The sequence below is a fragment of the Pipistrellus hanaki genome, assembly GCF_964339955.1.
Source record: "Pipistrellus hanaki genome assembly, chromosome: 1".
Classification (NCBI taxonomy): Eukaryota; Metazoa; Chordata; class Mammalia; order Chiroptera; family Vespertilionidae; genus Pipistrellus; species Pipistrellus hanaki.
This window is the reverse complement of record NC_140503.1, coordinates 147858481-147879133: the sequence shown is the minus strand read 5'-3', so window position 1 is coordinate 147879133 and position 20653 is coordinate 147858481. Positions and strand designations below refer to the sequence as shown.

At 38.8% G+C, this 20653-nt stretch overlaps 1 pseudogene across 1 annotated transcript; it reads left to right on the top strand.

Annotated features, from left to right (window-relative positions):
* The first annotated feature begins 8660 nt into the window (after window positions 1–8660).
* On the top strand, window positions 8661–9464 carry LOC311621019 (glycolipid transfer protein-like; annotated as a pseudogene). Its single transcript has 2 exons — window positions 8661–8736; window positions 8895–9464. The product of its transcript is annotated as a glycolipid transfer protein-like (transcript).
* Window positions 9465–20653: the final 11189 nt, after the last annotated feature.

Below are 20653 nucleotides of genomic sequence, written 5' to 3'. Positions count from 1 at the left end.
TTTGGCTTTCTTCATCATAGTGACATCTTATCTCTGTTTATTTTGTTACTTATATTTGGTAAGAACTATTCATTACTCCTTCTGGGTGAGTGGTCCTTGTCATTTACAAAATATTAAACAAATTATATATGATTTTATATAAATGCATATATGAAATATTATATATATATATTGATTTCAGAGTGAGATAGAGAGATAGAAACATCAATGATGAGAGACAATTATTGATTGACTGCCTCCTGCACACCCCCAACTGGGGGGATTGAGCCTGCAACCCGGGCATATGCCTTTGGCCAGAATCAAATCTGGGACCCTTTAACAGGCCAATGCTCTTTCTACTGAGCCAAACCAGCTAGGGCCATATATGAAATCTTATATACAGATTTTCTTTTTCTTTTTCTATTTTAGTTGACTCCCTTCTCTCCTTATTCCTCTTCCTCAACTCATCTTGTTCATTTACTCTGCTCCAGGCACCTACAGAACATATTATATATTTCCATATATTTTGCATGCTATTCTAATCATACATGACTTTCTTTATGAACTCTCAGGTAGCCTATTTCAAAGAGAATCAGTTTATTTATCTTTCCCTGAGAGATGATATCACCCATAAAACTTTCCTTGAAACATCTATTTTATACTTTAGACCCCAATCTAAAAAGAATAAAATAATTCATTTGTTCTTTTATTCAATAATATTTACTGAACTTCTCCTATGTACTAGACACTGTGCTAAATTGTACAGTAATTCCAAGCCTTGGTAAGATGTTGTGTTTATTTTTTTATTATTTTTTAAATAAATCTTTATTGTTCATATTATTACAAATGTTCCCCATTTTTTCCTCTCCACCAGGTTCCCACCCCACACTCTGCCGCTTCCCCATCCCCCATTGTCCTCATCCATAGGTGCACAGTTTATGTTCAGTCTCTTCCCGCATCCCCCTCTCCTCTTTTCCCCAAGAATTGTCAGTCCACTCCCTTTCCGTACCTCTGATTCTATTATATTCAACAGTTAATATTGTTCATCAGGTTTTTTAATTCCCTTGGTTTTTAGATTCACTTGTTGATAGTTACATATTTGTTGTTAATAATTTTTATCTTTATTTTCTTCCTCTTCCTAAAGAACCCCCTTCAGCAAATCATGTAATTCTGGTTTGGCGGTGATGAACTACTTTAGCTTTTTTTTATTTGTGAAGCTCTTTATCTGGCCTTCGATTCTGAGTGATAGCTTTGCTGGGTACAGTATTATACAGAGTCCTAAAAACAGAATGGAAGATTGCAAGAATCAAGTCAAAGACTTGGAACACAAAGAGCCAGAGGACACTCCTCAGTAGAAGCAAGAAGATAAGAGAATCCAGAAAGTTGAAGATAGTGTAAGAAACCTCTGGGACAACTTCAAGTGAACCAACATCAGAATTATGGGTGTCCCAGAAGATGACAGAGAGCAAGATACTGAAAACATATTGAAAGAAATAGTGACAGAAAACTTCTCCTACCTGGTGAAAGAAATAGACTTACAAGTCCAGGAAGCGCACAGAACCCCAAACAAAAAGAATCCAAAGAGAACCACACCAAGACACATCATAATTAAAATTCCAATAGCAAAAGACAAAGAGAGAATATTAAAAGCAGCAAGAGAAAAGCAGGTAGTTACCTATAAAGGAGCACCCATACGATTGTCAGCTAATTTCTCAACAGAAACCATGCAGGCCAGACAGGAATGGCAAGAAATATTCAAGTTGATGAATAACAAGAACCTACAGCCAAAAATACTCTAACCAGATGTTGTGTTTAATTCATCTCTGTATCTTTTCTTTTGCCTCTGAATAAAAAAAATGAATAAATCTCTGCTGCTTAGAAGGCTTCTGTTATGGACTGAATGTTTGTGTCAAAATTCATGTGTGAAAGCCGCCATGCTTGGTGTGGCTGTATTAGAGTGCCTCTAGGGAAGTAAAGTTAAATGAAGTCATAAGGGTGGGCCCTGATCTGATACAATTAGTGTTCTTATAAGAAGATACACCAGAGTTCAGCCCAGAGAGAGATAGAGGCTGCTGGGTGGCAGCCACAGTGTGCCATAAATTTTCACTTTTTGTATGGGGAGGAGAATGAGGTGATGAACAAGAACAGATTGCTCAGTATACAGGGAAAAATAATATCTTGATTTAATAACATCAATAACAATTCTAAATATTCACGATCTGAATATTGTTAACTGTGTGGTTTACTTCCTCTCAAGACTCAAATAGGAAGATTCATTCAGCAAGATTAAATATTAATGTTCTAGTAAGTATTATAAGCCAATTGATTTTCTCCCTCCAACATTCCCCCTTCCCATCACTTCAGGATGCTACTGTATTTAGATATAGGGCCTTAAAAAAGGTAATGGAGTTAAAATTGGGTTCTTAGAGAGGACTGTGATCCAATATGATTGGTGTTCTTATAGAAAAAGGAGATTGGGATACAAAAAGAGAACAGCAGGGATGTGTGCACAGAGGAAAGACAAGTGGGAACCCAGGGAGAAGACGGCCATCTCAAGTCAAAGAGAGGCCTCAGGAGAAACCAAGCCTGTCTACACATTGATCTTGGGTTTTAGTCTCCACAACTGTGAGAAAATAATTTCTGTTCTTTAAGCCATTCAGTCTGTGGTATTGTGTTATGGCAGGTCTAGCAGACTGATACAGAAAGATAAAAACACTGTACTATTGATATTTTATTTTCCTAACCTTCCCTTCTTTTAAGATTCTGAAATTTTATTGCAACTATTCCCTTTGCTATTTTGGGAAGTTCTTCTGACCTACTCTCAGATATCCAGAGCACAGTATCATTTCTAAGAATATTAAGTACTGGCATATCACCCAGAGAACATGACTATCCTTTATTAACCACGAGGTTAACTAGTCATTTTAAAAAACATGCAGAGTGCAACATGAAGTCTATTAAAAGTCTGTTCTTCCAAAATAACCATGGCTAGGACACACTCTGAAATCACTTTTCACTTATTATGAAGTTTATTGTTCTTTTTACTTGAATTTTCCTTCCAAGTTCTGAATGTGATATTCGGCATCTCCTCTTTATAAGAACAAAATAGTGGTGTTCCCATCCAGATGGTGGGAGGTTGGTAAAAACAGATCGTAGAATGAGCCTGTTAAGCCCACGCTCAGTCTTCAAGGCCAAGGTGACTCAATGTAGCATGCAGAAGGATGAAGCCAAAGTCCAGGAACAGTCCCTGTGGTATTTAAAATAAATAAATAAATAAATAAATAAATAAATAAATAAACAAACAAACAAACAAATAAAAGGACAGAGACGGGAAATAGCTGGACTGACTAAGAATTTATTCCTTTGGGCCTAAATCTCCTTGAGGTTCCTTAGCTAAATTCCCACATTTAGTGTATTTTGTTGAGCCAGTTCCTAATATGTTTCCTGCTTTACCATGGAAGCATTTGCCCCACAGCTGGGGCTCATTTGGTTTGGATTTTCATCTGCAAATTGCTATCAGCAAGAATCTTTAGAGAGCTAATTGGTGAAAGTGACCTAAAAAGGGAACCCCCAGAAGAAACCCAAAAACACTGAATTTTTCATCCTTTCTTCCCCCAAGAATTTGGGTCAGACTTTGCCAAGGAACAGCTAGCTTTGAAGCTCGAGTAATCACTTTTATGTAAAAGCTAAAGATCACCTTAGATGAGACAATGTCAGACAAAAGTATGTTTCCTAGGCTTGTAGTTGAGGAGTGTGGTGTGACTCGTGTTTGTGATTCACAGTCCCGTTTGGGCCCGCTTCAAAGGCAGACGCCAGGCGGAACTGCACACAGCTCCGCCAGCACAGGGCACATATAGATTTCCAGTCACAGGGCCTGTGCTCAGTGCCTGTATCCAAGGAGGATCATGCCTTCTTTTTAATTTCCTCTGCAGCCTATCAAATGGAGGCCACTTCACAGCAGGTGACATAGGTTCACACTAAGAACAAAATTTATAACAATTTGATTTCCCTTAAAAAAAATACTTGCAATGATACTGGGGCTTAATACAAGTGTGGGGATTAAATTGGAATAAAGAAGTTTGGGAATAGCTCCTGTCAGTGGTAGGCAAATTCATTAGTCAACAGAGCCAAATATCAACAGGACAACGATTGAAATTTCTTTTGAGAGTCAAATTTTTTAAACTTAAACTTCTTCTAATGCCACTTCTCCAAAATAGACTTACACAGGCCGTGGTGTTTTGGGGAAGAGCCACAGTCAAGGAGCCAAAGAGCCGTATGTGGCTCGCGAGCCGCGGTTTGCCAACCACTGGCTCAGGTGATGGGAAAGCAATCCTGCCATCACAGAATAGATAGTGGAACAGGTAAAGTAGGCATAAATATCAGCTTGCAAACCAAAGTGTATAAAGGTGTAATTTTCCATTTTTATATAACAACCAGTTTTTATCTCCATATCCCATTTCCTGAAGTTGTATAACTTGATCTTAGTCTGTGTAGGGTCTTCAATGTCCTGATAGTTACTATCTATTTCATTTTCCTGCAGGGACTTGGCCATGTGCCTTCATGACTCACCATCTTGATGGTCCGCCTGCCTATGCCTAACGGGCTCCAGCAGCTGTGTTTACTATTTCTATGTAGGACTCTGGACATAAGAGTCATTAGGCCACTTGGCACAGTGCATGGGAGGCTCACCCTGGGTCTGGGCCAGCTGTTTAGTCAGTACCTTCTCAAGATCTTGCCACTTCCTTGAGGCTCTATAAGGAGGACATCAGTTCTTCTGCTTTTGGAGTTTTCATACCTCTTGGGTTTGGCCACATTTCAGAAGCAGAGCCTTTTCTAGACTCACCAATGTTTATACCCTCATCATTTTGTCACCAGTTCTTCTTCTTTGCCCCCAAGGGGAATATTTTCTATGTTTAAGGTAGTGAGAAACTCTACCTCTTCCTCAATCCCTCTGGGTTGGGAAGCCCAAAATTCCTCATATCTCTTGTTCTTAAACATCTATTTGTGTCGAGCCATTTCTTAATTTGAATCTCTATCTTTGGAAACAATATCTAGAAAGACATTTTGTTTTGTTTTTTCTTTTTGTTGTGGTTGTTATGTAATATCCTTCCCCCTAAGGCAAGAGGGATTGGGGTGAGGATGAGGGAGGGAGGGAGGAAAAAAAGAAGGGACAATGGGAAAATTTTTAGGGAAAAATAGTATTGATTAACATTTCAAAAATGTGATTGCTCCATAGTAGCTTCCTGTTGCAATCTCAGTGCTAAAAGGAGACTGACTACCCTGGGATAATCCCCAGCAACTATATATCATCTTCCAAGTGTAATTTAGAGACTTTCCTTATCTGTTCTCATGCCCTTAATATATCTGCTTCATTTCTGTGTTGGTCTTAAGCAAGCCCTTGGCTGGACAACCAGTACCCAAAAAGCCTCATGTTTCCTCACATGCATGTATTCCTGGTCCTGAAGTCTTTCCTAAAAATCCCCCAAAGGCTAGGATAGACTTACCTTGTTACTTGATCTTTTGGTACTTTATAGTTCTTCTTTTATAACACATGCCACAACAGTGATTATTTAATTGTGCTATTATTTGCTAAATATTTATCTTCCCAACTGTAAATATGGGAACCATCTTTGTTATTCATTGGTGTGCCCATAGCACTTGGCCTATAGCAAGCATGTAATAAATATTTATTGGGTAATGGATTAATGAATGGTAAACCGGCACTTTGTTCAGGGGGAGAGAAACAGAGGACCAAATTTGAGTTTCTACTACACCAGGCACTTTCACAGATACCTTATCTGTATCCTCACATCTGAACAAAAGCTTCACTATCTCTATTTTGTAAATAATGCAAATATCTATGAGCAAGAACTCTGAGAGTCCAAGAGTTGAGGGAGATTCTTCCCAATGTTATTCAGTTAATAAAGAGCAAATGTTTTATCTATTCCATTCTTAATATGTGTTCTCAGAAAACATGTTTTCAGGTGTATTTGAAAACAACTCCATAACTTCTACAAAAAAAAAAAAGCTGATATCTTATCAAACAATATTTGCTTTTTTGAATAGAATGGTGAGTAGTCTATTGAAAGGATTTTAGGTCGATTATGGTGCCAGTGTCAATCAAATATCCTTCCCTAAGGTATTTAATCACACCGTAGGGATGTACCTGTGTTCTGCCTATTTTTTCCCTTTTCCCCAAAACTAGACCTGTTCTATTTTAGAACCTTAATTTTAAAATGTGAGTCTGATATATGTATGTATGCATAGTCTATGGACAGACTATAGGGTGGGGAAGGCTTGGGTTACAAAAGGGAATGGGGTGAGGGGACTAATGGAGGAAAAAGAAGGACGTCTGTAATACTTTCGACAATAAAGATAAATTAAAAAAAAAGAAAAAAGAAAAAAAGAATATGATCCCTGGCTGGTTTGGCTCAGGCCTGTAGACTGAAGGGTCCCAGGTTTGATTCCGTCAAAGGCACATGTTCAGGTTCAATCTCCAATAGGGAAAGTGCAGAAGGCAGCCTATCAATGATTCTCTCTCATCATTGATGTTTCTATCTCTCCCTCTCATTTCCTCTCTGAAATCATCGAGTATATTTAAAAATAAAAATAAAAAAAAAACAAATTTGAGTCTGGCATTGGGGATAGAGCATTTACTCTATGCAAAATATTAAAAACAAAGCAGAATGAAATTTATTAAAAGGACATATTTCTATTATGATAGCTTATATTGTCAAATGTAAGAAATGTGATAATATAAATAATTAGTACAGTAAAAAATTTTATGGATTTTATGACTTTAAAAAAATGCATTAAGGCTAGGGTGAGATTGCCTGAGAGAGATTAACACAGAGAGGGCTGGAAGGATTCCTGGAGGAGAGGAGATTTGGCCTGGGCCTGGAATAAAGTATAAAATTTCTGCAGGCAGATAAGAGGTGATTACTGGGGTGATGGGCATTCCATGAAAACCTAGTGGTTTATTCTGGCTCCATTTCTTTAATTTAGAGCACTTCCAAGGAGCATATGTGGCCCTGGGGTCAGCTTACAAGTTGGAATATAATACATGGGGTTTGAGTTTCTTTGAGGTTTGAGTGCGTCAAGGCCAGCTTAGGTGTACCTTAAACAGAGCCAAACTCTAGATTAGTTTCAGAGCTCTCCTGATCTCCTGGAAGTGGTCCTAACCACAAGACTGTCTCTGGGTCAGAGCAGATGAGATCAGGAAGCCCTCCCCAACAACGACCCCACCCGCTCCAGATGGAGTTAATAATTGCCCTTGTGCCAGCAACCTTTGCAACTGTTGCTTATTTCCTTCACTGCCTTGCCTCCCTTCACTGCTCACTTTGTTTACTGGGTCATGTTTCCTCCGTGCCCTGGGCTCTTTGAGAGCAAGGCTCTGTTTTATCCTCATTGTCCCCAGGTATCTTCAGCATCTGGCACTTTCATAGCATCTAGCCTAGGAGGGATGCAATTTATTGAGTAGAAATGAAGGCATGCCTGCTATTCCCAACCCACTGCTAGTTCTTATGGAGGCAATGTATTTTTATATAGGTTGTTATGAATCTGATCTAGTTCTATAGGTTATATATTCTTATATTATTATTCGACAGACAAAAGATTGCAGGCTGAGTTATTATATGACCAAGGTTGCAGAGTTAATAAGTTCATACTGCCAGACTTGAATTCTACTTTTTTTTTTTTTTTTTTGCAAGAAAATATTGTGCTCTCCATTGTTAAGTTAATTTACCCATGCTTAGGAAAAGGAGCAAGTTCTGAAGAAGAGTTTGATGGGACCCACAAAACATCCTAATTACATTAATATCAACTATTGTTTGTCATGAACTCAGAAATGCCCTTCTTTAAAATTTCACTTTTGGTTAAAGCATGATCTTCAGAAGACCACTTTTAAATTTCATATTTCCTGATAGTTATTATTCGATAATAGAATGTACATGATGTGGAGCAGTTAATTTTCCAATAACAATAAATACTAATTTATTAGTAATTTTTCTAGTTGCCTTATATATTTTATTTTAATTAGTTCTCACAACAAGCTATTGTCTTTATTTTACAGTTGAGAAAATGGAGGCAAATGTAGATTAAATAGCTTTACAAAGATGACACAGTAAATGATAGAACCAGTATCCCAATCTAATAGTTACCCAATGTCATCAAATATTTATTAAGGGTCGGGTCTGCTCTATGCCTGGGAGATAGAGTAATGCACCAGCCAGATAGATTTCTGTCTTCATGAGTATTCATTGTAGAGTGAATGACAGGCTATAAACCAATAAATAATAATTGTAAATGAGACAATGGTAAAAAACAATGAAGTAAATAATTAAGGTACTGTAGTAGTCTTCACAGGGTTAAGGGAGAACAAACTGTGGCTACTTCAGAAAATAGGGAAGGGAAGGAAGGGAGACTTGAAGAATGAGATTGCACACCCTGTATGGGAAAGGAATGGAAAGAGCTGATTCCTTGTGATTAAAGCTTGGGAAAATGTTGATCAAGGAGAAGAGAAAGGGGCAAGGCCATGCATGTAATAGGAGTTTTAATTTATTTTAAGCACAGTGGGAAGAGTTTTCTGCAGGAGAGGTAAGTGATCTGAGTTATCTATATATATAAAAAGTCAGTGACAATAATGGCATCATGACCATAATGACTGTTAGACCAGAATGACCATGGCCCCTTTCAGGGCTGGCCCTGCCCCCCCCAGGGAGCACTTAGGGGCATCCCTAGGGTATGAGTTTGATGGGGGTAAGTCAAAGTAATAGGGGGGAAGGTCTTAAGGGGTTTTGGGTTTGGGGTGGTTTGTCTGGAGTAGGTTTGGAGTGTGCTGGGGAAGGAAGAGGAAGATCCAATTAGAAAATGGTATCACTGCTGGCCTCGACCCCTAAATGGCACTGCTGGCTGAGCACCTGCAGACAAGCAGATCGAGACCAGGCCCTTCCAGGAGGCAGTGTCCCACCTGCCACCCTTCTTAGATTGCCTTGAATCCCCAGTGTTCATGCCCATCAAGGAAGACATAAGTGGTAACATCATGAAAATCAGAGCTGTGTACACCACCACTCGGCCAAGTTCCAGATCCTGCAGAACATCCTGGAGGCAGAGAAGGAAATGTACGGAGCAGTGTGACCCAAAGTGGGGGTCATACTGGTGCTGATGTGGCTGAAAATGGGCCTCTGCTTCATCTAGGTCTTCCTGCAGAGCACCTGAGATGGGGAGCAGGAGGAGAGCCACCCAACCTCATCCATGTCAATGCCACCAAGGCCTACGAGATGGCGCTCAAGAAGTACCATAGCTGGATCTTGCAGAAGATCTTCCAGGCAGCGCTGTAAGCCGTGCCTTAAAAGTCTGACATCCAGAATGTGATGAGGAGGAGTGCCTGGAGAAGGTCTTCCTGTTCCTGGTCCAGCCACCATTGACATCATTTATGAGATGTACACCAAAATGAACTACAAGCCGAGCTCAACTACAAGTTGTAGGTATGCCCAGCAGCCGGCACTCCCAGAAACAGACAAGACAGAATTACTGTGAAGCAAGCTGGCAGGCCGCCTTGGAGGTGGAGAAGGAAATGTATGGAGCAGTATGACCCAAAGTGGGGGCCATACTGGTGCTGATGCATCCTCTAGAGCAGCCCAGAGTCTGGTTGGAGTTGCAGGGGACAGCCCTGTCTCTAAAAAGTAATTTTTGGGGTCTATCCTAACAGAGCAATAAATAACCACTCTACTTCTGAATCACCTTTAATTTCATGGCAGCACAGACCAACTGCCTTCATTTCAGTGTGATAAAAATCAGTTAATGTTGTTAATAAGTCAAGTCCTAGGGTTTTCTGTCCATGTCTCTCCATGTGATATGTGACTTTGGGGGAGCCCTGTCATACACTTCATTTTAAAAATGAGGATCTGGTGCACCTAAAAAACTACCTGTCATGTGTGTTCTCTCAAAGGGGATATCACAAGCCCTCCCACTGCCTTCACTGTCCTCATGGCACTAACAATACCTGTATTTTGAAAGTGTTGGGGGTGAATAGAGGGCCCCAAAAAATTCATGTGTGTTAAAACCCAATAAGAAACAATTGGTGATTTTTGTGCAAACACTAAATAATTCTTACTAAATAAGTCTCTATTTTGGAATCACACACAAATACACACACACACACACACACAAACAACAACAAACAAACAACAACAAAACAAACACAAAACAAACAAACAAAAATCCTTAGAGATAGTGAAGGGCAGTTTGTCCAGACTGTTGAGAGCTCAGAATTAGAGTTTAATTGGGATAGAAATCCAGCTAATAGCACCTGTGTCTGAAATCTGAGCACTCTACTTTTAGGTTTTCCAGTTCAAGTTTTTGGAGACTGCCTATTAAAACATTCCTGGTTGGAAAGTGTTTGTATAGAAGCCCATGAGTATTAAGTATTTGCTGTGTTTACCAAGCTTTTATCTCTGTAAGGAATATGGAATAATGTTAAATGCCTCATGTTGTCAAGAAGCTTGAATTTTAAAATAAAAATAAAGAAGAAATATAAATATTAAAAATAAAAAAAGAAGCTTGAGTTTTAGGGGTGAAATCAGGCAGGCAGGAGAATGGTTGGGAGCTAGCAGTCCCAGATTGTGAGAGGGATGTCAGCAGTCAGACATCCCCTGAAAGATCCCAGATTGTGAAAGAGGGCAGGCTGGGCTAGGGACCCACCCCCTCCTGTGCACGAATTTTGTGCACTGAGCCTCTAGAATTTTATAAACATCACTCTGTTTTCAATAAGATGATCTATAGTTGGTATACTAATAGAGGCAAGAGTGAGAAGAGCATTGAGTGGTCAGAGCACAGTGCTGGCCAGAGGTGATGGTGGACAAACAAGGACAGTGGCTTTATATATGGAGAGAAGGAAGTAGGGTGGGAAATATTTTGAAGATTGTGCCTATAGCTCTTATTAATGGATATGGAAAATGAGAAAAGTTGGATGACTCCAAACATTTTTTACTTTAGTCACTATTTGAGTGTTTGCATCCTCTACTGAGATAGGGAAGGACTGAGAGGGAAACCAGTCTTAAGAAATGGGATAGAATTCAAGAGTTTTTGTTTTAAAATGTAATTTTGAGTTCTTAGAGTATGAAGGAGGTAATTATATATGGAGTCAGAAGCTCAGAGGTTGTCTATGTTAAACAGAAACTTCTAGACAGAGAGATTTGATAGCACCGCAATAGAACACCTGTGATTCAACATTTCAGCTCCAGAGGGGAATCTGCTTGACATTGTATGCCTTGACATTGAAAGTTTTTATTCTTTTCAAAACAAGTAGACTGTAATTCCTACCACCACCTCAGGGCAGCAGTCATGTTAACCAGGAAGAAGACAGAGGAAGCAAGCTGGGCAAGTTGGGAGATAAAAACTGCAGATGCGAGTGTTCCATAAACAAAGCTACTTACACCATTCCTGGGAAAAATAGGTTACAGCAAAGCTTCTATACTGGAAGTCAACAAAGTCTCTTAATAACAGGACTGTTTAAGATATTGCTATTAAAATCTGAACTTTGAGCAAATTCAGAGACTACACTTAGAAATACGAATATAAGAATGTGCCTTATTCCACAGAAGAGTGTAGAACAGAATAGATGACATTGCATAGTTTAGCAGGATGTGACAATACAAGGGGAAGACAAATTTAGACCAAATTAGAAGCAAAACCATTCTCTCAGCCACACCTAGTAAAGGATTTTCACCAGCTTGTGGTGAAACTGGTGAACTAAATGTACTTAAGTCTCCATTATGCATCCTTCATACATCAGAGTCCCCACTATGCATCCTTTAAATACATTCATGTTAATTGAATATTAAAATAAATGTATATTTAATTCTATTTTTGGTTTACTCCTTTTAGACTAATCCATTTTCATTTTCTTACTACGTCCAAGATAAGAGAACCCCAAGATTTTATTAGCACCCTGCTGGCTATTACAGTTAAGATTTTGGTGTCTCCAGGGTGGAAAGAACCAGTTGGATGAACCTCTCCCTTAGCCAGGTTAATCCCTTCCCGGCTATGCTGCAAGTTTCAACTAAAACCTTAAAACATGGACACAGATAAACTGGCCATATTTCTTGTCTGAAGGCTATCAGAGAACAATCCCAAGCAAGCGGGACCTAGTCTGAGTGGATTTTGCATTGGGAAGAGAAGGTGTGTAAAGGTATGAAGCAATCAGCACTTATTTAAAAAAATGTGGGTTCAGGTGGGCTGCGTTAGTGGCTGGGATAGGTGATCTTTACCCCTACTACTCTACTCAAGTCCCTCTATTTATCCTTGGTAATTAGAGAACCCAACTATTTCCCCTTTAGACCTTGCCCAAGTCACTAACATGCTCAGGAAGTCGAGCAGAATTATTTATCCTTGTCAGTTAATGTTTAAGCTTCACTCACTGACTCACTGCATGCGGGACAATGTACTGACTAGGCAACTTGCTATGGACCATGGTCTCTGAGACGTTGAGGATTAACGGAGCAAGACAGAGGATTTGGCAAATTTGGCCTCCAGTGGCCTGGATATCCGTCTGCATTTTCCAGGGTATTGAGAACTGCTGAGACAAAGACTAAGCCAGAAGCTCATCTTTCATCAGTTCCTGTTTTTCTATACTGCTAATCATGCTCTGCAATTACAGAGTATTTGCCTAACTATCTGCCCATGAACAAATATGAGAAAATGTATCACAAAGGCCATTGAACAAAAACAAACAAACAAACAAAAACAGAATTCATGTCAAGTATAATCAAATTCATTCATGAAAGCATGTATATACACACCCTATTTCCCCCAAAATAGGACAGTGTCTTATATTAATTTTTTTCCCCAAAGTTGCGCTAGGTCTTATTTTCAGGGGATGTCTTATCTTTCCATGTGCTAGGTCTTATTTTCGGGGAAACACGGTATATATATATATATATATATATATATATATATATATATATATATGTCATGTTTTGATATTAATTAGAAATGCACCATTAAATTATACAAAGAAATACAACCACCCAAGACATGGGGTCTAGGGAGAGGAGAAGGTTAGCATGGGACTCTCAGAAGCTGGTGCACCAGGTGGGTGAATTGTTGAGTTGTCAACAGGACTGAATAAAAGACAACCCAGGGACTGTCCTCAGCTAAGAACAGTTGAATTTTCCCCAAAGACCAGATGGGAAAAACCAAGTCATAAGAGCATCCAAATCCTTTTTAAAAATGAGAAAAATCTAAACAAAAGCAGTAACAATAACCATACAGAGTTCTTTCCTTATTGATTACACATTATTTTTGAGTAAGAAAAAACTGATTCTGAGTATGTGATCTAATAAACGTGGAGTCAAAAGAACCAAGTTCTAGCTATAATTACTTAAATTATTTGCAACATCACCTTGGGCCAATTAACCATCAGATCTTTTGAACCACAGTTTCCTTAGCAGTAAGCCAGGCAGCTGGATTTGCAGAATGAGCCTGCTAAATCTCTCCAGTTCTGTGGAAGTGCCTCAAGGGAGGTGAGGAAAGGCAGAGCCCTCACCAGCCCCTCTTTACACAGAAAAGCTTTATTCTGTATACTGGTCTTCTGCATAAACTTTCAGTTAAAAGAAATGTTCTACGGTTTAAAACACATTTGAAAAACATCTGACTGCATCACCTCTAAGGTTCCTTTAGCTTTTACGTGTTATCAATACTTGGTATTTCTTTGTATAATTTAATGAGCGCCAGGTAATGATGTCACATAGCTACGCCTGGCTTCCTCTCTCTAAGGACTAGCCTCCTGGAGTTTCTTCAGTCTAGGAACCTGACTAGCTTTATAGCCAGGTGCAAACATTTTACAGTTTAACCAAATGTTTGTGAAGCATTTTCAAGTGCCTCATCTCATTTGATCCTCACAGAAGTCCTGGAGTAGGTAGATAGGAGACTCAGTAGAATCCTATTTTCCTTTCATTAGCCAGAATGGAGATTATAGAGAATGACACTTCTATCATAGAGAAAGGGCAAATAGAGATATTAACATATTTCTTCTAATTAATTTCCTTTCAATGTGCATGAATCTGTGCTCTGGGACACTAGTATATTAAATAATACATTATGTGTGCTATTTATTATCTAGTTAATCTATCATCTATCTATCTATCTATCTATCTATCTATCATCTATCATCATCTATCTATCTATAGAGAGATAGTCACTCATGTTTTTGGGTCTTCTGGAATAATCTTTCAAGTCATTCTTATTTGCAATGAAAGTCTATATGACATTAGATTTAAGGGCATGAACTTTGAAGTTAGGTTAGCTGAATTTGAATAAGTTCCATTACTTCTCAATCATGTGAATGAGGGCAGGTTAGCTTAATTCTATGTTTGTATTTCCTTGACTGTAAAATGGGATAGGAATGGTACTTGTCTCCTGGTGGTGCTATAAAGACTGAGGTAATATTCAAAGTGCTTGGAGCAGTATCTGGTACTAGTTCTGTGTACTCATTATATTATATAAGGACTAGTAATTATTTTAGAACCCACTTTTGATTTCCTCCCTCCAACTTTTCTTCCCCTGATATGCTTGTTGGTACCTTCTTGAGCACTGGTTATATGGTTGAGATGAGCACTGTGAATACAGCTACCAACACCTCAAAAAAGTATTTCTTCAAGATACATGTTAATGACAATGAGAAAGTTCTGGCACCAATGGTATTATTAAAGAGTTAGTGGCTCTGCTTACAGCTGAGTGAAGACTATGTGGAAGAGTGGTTAGAAGTGCAGCTACTGCATTCATTAAGAAATCTTCAGATAATATAGTATGGGCTTTACCATAGGCAACTTCAGTGTACTATTAGAGTCTGAGCAGAATTGCATAGCTAGAAAAGCTATTCTCAACAGATGATTGCTGATGTTAAAGAAGTGCAAAGACATATCATTAATGGGTGAATGCTGGGGAGAAATCTTTGCTGACTCAGAACATACCAAGTTCCTTCTGACTGATATTATTTACAGCTCTCTGCGAAACAACAAGGCCTCCTACAAGATCTGAGATGGTTTTAAGGATGCCTTTGCTTTGCTTGCCATCAGTCTGCATAATAAGACTGACATTCACAGGCATTTTCCTTGAGTTTTGAAACTCTGCAGATTTTTTTTCTTACCCTCTTTACATTTCTAAAGTGTATGTGTTTAGTAGAGAAAAGCTCCAAATTGTGCTCGCTGAGCTTGATTGGGCATGAAATTTTTTTCTTTCCATTTTGGGTTTTAAATAGATTTTCAGATTTTGGAATCTGCAGAACTAAATCTGCCTATGCCTTCCTAAATGGACTACCTATGGCCTCCCTTGGCCAGCAAATTCAGCACCCATCAACACTTTCCGGTTATGTTTTCCATGCTTATTCATAGATGCAAATTCTAAGCCATACATTTAACTTTATTTTTTAATATTATTAACCCACAGAAACAAAATTATGGAGCCTTCATTCATAGGGACTGTAGTTGGCAAAAAAGGGGAGGAGGGAAGAGGAAAAGCAGTTTATATGTAAATTGAGTTATTATTTTTTTGAACCATAAAAGACATGGCATAACTAAGGGGCCTGGCAAGTAGTTGTATGGAAAATGTAGGCTAATGCCAACTAAGCAGCAAAAAGGTCACATAAATATTCAGACATCCTGTCTACATAATATCAGATAGCCAGATGCATGAAAATACCTGCATCATGGGCTGAGTTTTCCAATTTTATCTGAATTGTGCTTTCATTTAGAAGTAGACCTGACTACATGATTCAATTCGTTCTTGGAGGTCTCCAGTGCTATCTTCTGTGTGTGTGACCCAAAAAGTTATCAGAGGGTTAGAGGCTGACTTTACAGGATTATCTACTAGGTGGTCTCTACTTATCTACTTATCTATGCATGATACCACCTTGAACAACAATTGCTCCAAGAAAATAAATGAATAACAATGACTCTGGAAATTATATAAAAACATATGGGAAAATTTAGTTTTGATTTTCAAAGAAATCAAGGAAAATATTTTCCCGTGTTTCCTATGGTGGCTATTAAGCATGACCACATGAATGCTTCTTAAACAATCTGAGCCTCCTGGTCCTTCCTAAGGAATATCAGCAAAACTATACTAATTTTGGAGTTGTTGTGAGGTTCAGTAAGAAAATCTGTATTTCCCAGCAGTGCAGCTCATTGCATGAGTATTGAGCCAGGCACCAAGAGACCGCCAGTCAGGGCAAATACTAGGATAAAGGCTCCATCCCCTGGGAAGAAGGGTGCAGGAATCAGCCAGTCAATGATATTTCTCTTTCATTGATGTTTCTATCTCTCTATCCCTCTCCATTCCTCTGTCTAGAAAAAAAAATCAATAAAACATATTTAACAAAAAGAAAATCTATGTTAAAATGCCTAATCTAGAACCTGATGTATAATACACTCAATAAATAGTAGCTATAGGGTGGAATCAAATACTTAGGTTAATTGACAAAGCTTTGGGAGAGTGTTTTGTGACTGCACTCAATTACAATAGCTGTGACATAAGTGTTTGATGCTTTTCTTGCCCATTACTGAGAAAAATAAGTTTTATTTTTAATAACTAGGACTCGAGCGACTATGCTCTGTTCTACAGAGTCTTCAATTGAGAATGCTTGACTACAGGGCTCTCTCCTTGAGGGAGCTCAAGTTAATAGTTGATAGCCCTTCTGTTAGTCTCTGCTACTCAAAGGAATTTCTGTCTCTGATTCTTAAAGAGTTAAGAGAGATGCAGATGCAATGTTTTATCAGATTTGGAAATGATTATTGAAGGTAATGCTTACTACTGCATGATTTGATTTTCAACTTGCCAAGGACTTTGAGGAATTTAAACTTTTAAATGTTTCCATTAGTATTTTTTTCTATTTAAAATAATTATTGGGGGAGTAAAAACCATGTGTAGCATAACTAGGATACTTGTGTCTATATGATCTTAAGACTATGTATTACCATGTTTCAGTGAATGTTCACACATTGGAGGATATACTACTGGGAAACAGACATGAATGAAATGTGTCCAGATGGTTTAAACTATGGACTTCTGAACATTAATCCTGAGAACCCCAAGGTGAATTGTGAGCTCTCTTTCTTCTTAGGAGAGAATATAGAAAGAGAGGCCTCCCATCACTCTTATCCCTCCTTCATCATAAGCACAGAGGCACAGGTTCTTAGCTAGGAACTGGTCTCAAAACAGAAACTGTACTAATTATTTTAACAGAGAGAATTTAATATGAAGAATTGTGAACCTGGTCTTAACGAACATTAATGGATCAGAGAGGTAGTTCCTGTCAGTGAGACTGGCTTCATGTGGGTGTGACCCCTGCATTCCCTCAGCCTCCCTTATTTAGAAAGATCCCACCCTTGGTTTATTATTCTGCTGTCATCATCTTGAAAATGATAGGCTTCATTTATCAGTGGGCCTTGCAAATTATGCTGTTGTTCCTTCCTATAGGAAGCATCTACCACTTTTAGGGGTAGGGGAACAAAAAGAAGCAGTTGAGATTATTAAACAAATAATCTCAAAGATGGGGCCTCTGAAATGTGGATGCCACTTGGTGTTGGTTTCTCTGAGTTCAGAGAACGGACCTGTGAGACTGGGACACAGAGTTCTGAGAATGGGTGCTGGTGGGCTGCTGCTGGTTGGCTGCTGCTGGAGTCTTAGAAGGGGCATGCCAAGGTTCTAGAGCAGGGGTAGGGGGCATCCATGGGCCATATAAGGTCCATTAAATCATTTGGTCTATCCCTGCCAAGGAATTAGAGTGAATTAATTGACCAAATCTAGTAGGCTAACTTTTAAGTTGATAATTTTTTATGGCCCATGAATGATATTATAAATATCCAATAGTACCTTGGCCAAGAAAAAGGTTTCCCAACCTCTATTCTGGAGTCTCGGAGGGGCACCAAGAAGCTGGTTCTGAACATTAGAACTGAGTTCTACTGGGAAGGCTTGCCATTGTGGGTTGAAGAAGTATTGCTCAGTGATACTAATAAAGACAAATCCAAGAGGAGCAGGAAAAATAAGATTCCAAAAGTAGATTAAAAAGGAGCCAATCCTCTCCCCATCTTCTTACTCTCCCATCTTCCCTTGACCCTTGTGGCACTAACCTGGCAAAGCACCACCATAGGCTGCGGAATTCTAAGCTCAGAATCACAAACAAAGCACAGAAAGGTGTGTAGTCGGGAGAGCTCAGTATATTCCCGAACAGGAGCAGTAAGAGCCTATGAGTGATGTACACACTGTCTTGAAGTCTGTCCTCTCAGCTGTGTTGGTGATAGTTCTGCTGTTTTAGACAAATCCTCGATGGTAAAATGAGCCTCCAGCTGTCATGACCTTTCCACAATATTTGTAGCTCCATTTTTCCCTGAGAACTTTTTATTTATTATTATTATTATTATTATTATTATTATTATTATTATTTTATAATTTAGACCATACATAATTCGTTCAGATCAGTAAAGGGTTTGTGCTAGAAAAGGGGAGGGAACACTTCACCCTGCAGGATACTGTCATTCGCTTCTTGGAAGAAAACCTTTTCTTTTAAGTAGGCGTCAGACTTCAGAGGTCTCCCTTTGTCTTTGCCCAAGCTTGGAGTTGTGATTGTGCCAGTGCTTCTATAAAAATGGACAAACAGGAAGTTTGCATCTAGTGCAATCTTTTTTTTAAGTTTTTCTTATTTTATTTCAAATTAAGGATTGTTATTTCATTGCAACTAAGAAAACTGCCTTTAAGGTTTCAAAATTCCTATAAATTGGGTCACCCCTTTCTCCCCCCCTAGATGAGTGGGTGTGTATTTTTCATTTTGCCCCTGTCTCATGAAGTTGTTCCACATCCTCCACCCATATCCCCAGTCCTGCGCTGGCAGCCAAAGCGGGAGCAATGAGGGCTTCTGCTATATAGTTTTGGCAGGGTTAAAGAAGTCAGTTCTGCCCAGCCAGAGTGGCTCGGTGGTTGAGAGTCGACCTATGAACCAGTAGATTATGGTTTAATTCCCAGTCAGGGCACATGCCCGGGTCATGGGCTCAGTCTCCAGGTGGGGTGTGCAGGAGGCAGCCAGTCAATGCTTCTCTCTTATCACTGATGTTTCTATCTCTCTCTCTCCCTCTTCTTCCTCTCTGAAATCAATAAAAATATGTTTAAAAAAAAGAAAAAGGAAGAAAAGCCAGTTCTGGGATAGCACTTTATGAGAGTGGTAGCTTCACATTCCTTTCCTGCACCTTTTATTTTATTTTTATCCACTTCTTTGATGAAGGTTGAGTACCACATTTCCCAACATATGCTTTTTTGGGAAAAGCATTTCATCAAAATGGTGGTGTCAAGTAAGGTAACTGTATGACTTTAAACTCAAGTTCACTGTTATCAGATTATTTTCCACATCTAAAGGCTGTCTTCCTAACAATTCTTTCAGAATCATGTCGGTCTCTGGTTGCTAAAGGGCCAGAGGTACAGAATTTTTTGTTAAAGTTGTTGGTAGATGAAGAACAAGCATAGTAATAGTTTATAGACTTGTCATCCATTGTTCACCTCGATTTTTCACAAAGAGGAGTGTAAGGCACCTTATAACAGAATGTCAAACCTCTGTCTTGAGCAATCCAGCCAGGCATGGCCGACATGCTCAGCTTTGAGTTGTCATTAAGAGGACACACAGGCAGGCCAACAGGTTAACCTGATACACTTGATTTCAGCATCACTGTTGGATCAACGACAGACAGAGCAAGGGTGCTGAATTCAGGAATTTATTGCTTACAAAATGCCAAAGGTGGGTTTTTTGTTTTTGTTTTTGTTTTTTTACAAAATATCTAAGAGAAATGCCCCTGGGAAATGCCTTTACTTCATAAAGGGCACAATTTACTGCAAAGCACTCGAGAATGAAGCTACCCTTTCTGCTGCCTTGCTCATCTCTCTTTTTCATTTACCAGCAAGGATCCCCAAATTATATAAATATGCAGAGGCTTTGGTGCACTTTTGGAGAAGGGAAGAAAGAGACCCAGCTGAATCAGCTTCCTACACTATGGCATTATTTTACCCTGATGGTTTTAATTAGAGAAAAAATAACTGCATTGAGACCATCTGCATATTCATAATGTAGAACATATGGCTGGTTTTTAGGATTTTGAAAAAGAAAATGCATTAATAACCATGCTTCTTTCCATTCATTTCTCACATTGCAGGTTATTCCTTTGAAAAATAACATATTCAAAAAGTCTGTTTCCTCTTTATGTGAGCCAAATGTTTTTATTCCATTCCTTGTATGTTGTGTCTGCTTCTATTGTGCATTTCAGCAAAAAGGGCTGAAACAGAATATGGCTATTTATGATTGAGAATGTCACATTCGTGAGTTCGTCACACTTTGTAGAGGTATATTTATTTCCATCAGCACATTGTCTTTTGTTAGATACAAGTTACTAGAGTTGCATTAATGGAGAGATCTTGTAAGAATTTCTTGAGAGGATAATAAGGACTCAAACCAAGATAGGTGTGTAGTGTGTTTGTGTGCTTGTGCATGTGAGGATATGTGTATCTCAGACAGAACATAACAATGTGCCTCCAATTTTGACCAAGTGAAAGAATCATCTATTGTGAAAACTAAAATAAATATGTAGAAAGTATTTCAGACTTAATGTTATTCAGTAAGGTAATAAATAAGATGGAA